Source organism: Silene latifolia, chromosome X, assembly GCF_048544455.1.
Source record: "Silene latifolia isolate original U9 population chromosome X, ASM4854445v1, whole genome shotgun sequence".
NCBI lineage: Eukaryota > Viridiplantae > Streptophyta > Magnoliopsida > Caryophyllales > Caryophyllaceae > Silene > Silene latifolia.
The window spans coordinates 11,654,164-11,657,939 of NC_133537.1; the positions used below are offsets into that span (position 1 = coordinate 11,654,164).

At 35.1% G+C, this 3,776-nt stretch overlaps 1 long non-coding RNA gene across 1 annotated transcript; it reads right to left on the reverse strand.

The window, feature by feature from the left end:
• Positions 1–226: 226 nt before the first annotated feature.
• LOC141621217 (uncharacterized) lies at positions 227–1,184 on the reverse strand. The gene is made up of 2 exons (XR_012532153.1): positions 472–1,184; positions 227–279 (listed from the first exon to the last, which is right to left on the reverse strand). It is a non-coding gene; the product is annotated as an uncharacterized LOC141621217 (long non-coding RNA).
• Between the last annotated feature and the right edge of the window lie 2,592 nt (positions 1,185–3,776).

Below are 3,776 nucleotides of genomic sequence, written 5' to 3' on the forward strand. Positions count from 1 at the left end.
ATTTGAGTCCTGTTTTATTAAATTGTATACGTTTGCTCCTGAAATGTGGTTTTAGGACAAAAAATGCAAGTGAGTTGCGAGCCAAGTTTCATACAGGTCATGTTAAGGCCATTTTGGGCGTTTTTTCACTTTAGATAATGTAAAATGCGTACCCGTAAACAAATGTATGCGTTCTTGTTGGAACGACCCAAAAGAAATATTATACGACATGCTGTAACACGGGCAGTTGATTGCGAAATTGAAATACTCTTTATTAGAGAAGCTAATTTTACACGATTACTAATAAACACGAGATGGGTCTGGCCTTACCCGCGGTGGAGGAGAGAAGTCTAACTCACAAGCCCAAGAATGCTCTTATCTCCCAAAACCAATTGGCTGTGGGAGAAACACCCCTAGGGCTTATAAGATAGACAATCTCTCTCTTTTTCACCGATGTGGGACTCACAAGTGGATTTATACTCCAACAATTACTAAGACGGAGAATATGATTTACAAAAGAATTGAGCAATCAGCAATTTCTGTTGCCTAATATTGCTAGAAATGTCCCCGACTGTACTCGAATATTCTGATAAAAAAAATAGAAGAAAAGCTGTTTCATGACAATGCTATATAAAAATAATCAGACGATCTGAGATGCAGTAGTTGCAGATGATTTGCTACTGATCACAGCAACTAACTGGCGACATGAGGGGCAAGACGAGTGAGTCCTAAGCCACTTATCGACACAGACGACATGGAACAGATGACCGCACTGTGGCAAGACTCTTATCAAATCCCCATCAGCAAACTCTGTCAAACAGATGGCACAGTCTTTAGCCTCCTCAACCGCAACCTCATTACTGTAAGTAGTCAAAGGCAATAACTTGAGTGCGGATTTCTTCAGACCTGGCGGAGGTGGAGGCAGAGCTGGTAAATGGGACCCACCAAGGCCGCCATTGATGAATACCATCCATTCATGGAATATAACGAACCTCCACCTCCACGCCACTATTACAAATACAACCCCCCCAATCCCGAGTGCAGCAAGTGCAAGGTAATAATGACCTGCATCTACTGGTGTGCTGCTTTCTGCATCTAGAAGCTTACGGCTAACATTCATGGCGACTACTCGTCTCTCTCTTTTTTTTTTTTTTCAACGCGTAGAAGTATAGTCAGATAACTTGGATAGTTTTAAGGTTTTCTGCAGGAATTGGATCACTGTCAAGGCTTCTTATATGGTACTGCACTGTAAACTAATTGCTGTACCTAATCGCGAATTACGTGACAGTAATATTATTAAAGTGTAGTTGCCACACAACCTTGAATACGTAACATCATCATTCATGGATCATGAAAAGAACACAGGAGACAGTCTGTATACGTAACGTAACAATTCACACAATATCAGCTTAAACTTGAGACTTGCAGCAAAACTAACCAGCAGAAAGTTGAGTCATTCTAAGAATTAGCAGCTGATGATGCACGCCTGTCTCACCTGAACAAATCTGAATTCCCGGAAGTTAGTCTTCCGGAAAAACGTTTTCAAATTTCAACTCCGCTCTACTAATTAAAATCCCCACCTGTACCCATTAAACCATAAAAAGCTGAATTTTGAGGAGTGCCTTGATTATTTATGGAAGCATTCTGTTTTTTAACTCGAACTCAGAATAATTCTGTTCCAAGTACACAGATATGAGCATCAACTGAGCCGCACAACACGATAACTGGATAATGCTAAACATATATATCCATAATTCAAAAAGATTATATCTTTTACAATCCACATCAAGAAAATATGCTCAGGAAGACGAGAACCATCCATCATACTTCCAAATTCTTCAAATTATGGAATTTAAGAAAGTATATATATATTCAATAATATGGTATGAATAATGTTTTGCCAGTTGCTATATTACGGAAATGAATTAATTAGCGCGACATGTCTTGTTCAGTTTACATCATATACAATTGCATACATAAATCTCTACATTACATGTATATTGTTTTATAAAAGAGAGGTACCTACATCTGAACCTCAAAATTAGACCTCTCTTCGATCATTCATCATTTCAAACTCCGGCTATGGCTATGGTTATTCCCCTCAATGTCAACGGTTTCTCTTTGAGACGATGTTGTCCTAGAGCCAGCCTCAAAACTTTCACTACCATCAATTGTCATTGACGCAGAAAACCGGAACAATGAGTGTTGTATGAGAAATTACAACATCTAGGCATAGTAACATCTAAAGGCCAAAATTCTAATATATATAGGTTTGATCATAACCTTATACTGAGACCATCCTGTACAAGTTTTTTCCGATGATGTTATCAGCATGCAAAATGAATCACCAATGCACTATTTCTTCTCAGCCTAATTCAAAAATTTACCAAAGTTTTCATATCTTCAGCAATATAAGACCAGAGTAAGATGGCATGAGAAAATGCAACCGGAACAATGAGTGTTGTATGAGAAGGTCTCCCACGTGTGAGACTTGCCAAATGGGTCATTTGAGTCGGGTTTAGGTTAGGTCACTTTGCGGTCAATAATTATTGGGCCGGCCGGGTGGGTCATTTTTGGATCGGGGCACTCCGTGGCGAGTCATTTTGGGTCGGGCCATTCTGGGTTATTTCGGGTCAGGGTTTTGCTTAAAATAAGTCACAATGTCTTGATATTTACCAAAATGAACAAATGACATGAAAACAACTATACAACTGCAGTAAAAAAAAAATTATGTACCATTTTTAATATCAAATATATATAGTCTCAAATCACTCACAATAATAATTGTCAAAGCAAAAACAGACGAAGTCGGATATACCAAGAACATAAAACCATCACTCAGGTATTAATTATTATCATCATAAAATTATCTATTAAATTTAAAATCTATGCAATTTTATTAAACTTTATAGTTTATTAGATGTATAGAGATGTTAATTATTTAACGTACAAAAATATAATATAAGTAGGTTATAAATAATTCAAGTTAGATTTCATAATATATAATATTGCATAATTTCTTCGATTTGATTTAATGCATATATGTAATATACTAGTTTGAATGCACGTGTGTTGTAACAGGGTAATTAGCTTATTTATAATGCAAAAAAAAAATGTTATAAGCGTTTAATGTTTACATTATATGCCTAATGATTTGTTTACATATTATTAAAATATCTCTTTCAAAAAAAAAATAAAAGATTAATATATACTGGGTTAACTCTTATTTATAATTATATAATCACCCCACCTTATACTAATCTTTCGATGTGGACAATTCTACTATTTATAAGTAATATATTCACAAAAATTGGATTTTTTTTCCTGATGTGGGACAATTCTAATATTTATACGTAATATATATTTATCAAACCTGCATTATTTTTCAATATGGGACAAATAACATACTCAGAATTACACCATCTTTTTTGCACTTAGTTCGACATCCAACCAGATCTCGAATACCGAATACAGACAATTGCTACTCATTATATCTAATAGTTATATTTAAATTTAATAATATGATCAACTACTCTCCATTAATATTTGTACGTTGTTTTTCTTCAAAAAAAATTAACATAATTGAGATACGGAAATTTCCCGTGGTGCCCTTTAATTTTGTTAGATTTTCCATGTTACCCCTACTTTTAAAAATCTGCCTATGGTACCCTTGAGGTTCCATTATTTTGCCCATGATACCCCCTAATGTAAAGGTTGTTAAATGAACACTAAATTGGATGGCGTGACAATAAAATAACAATTAAAAAATAATACCCTCTTTATTGTTTTATTGGTAC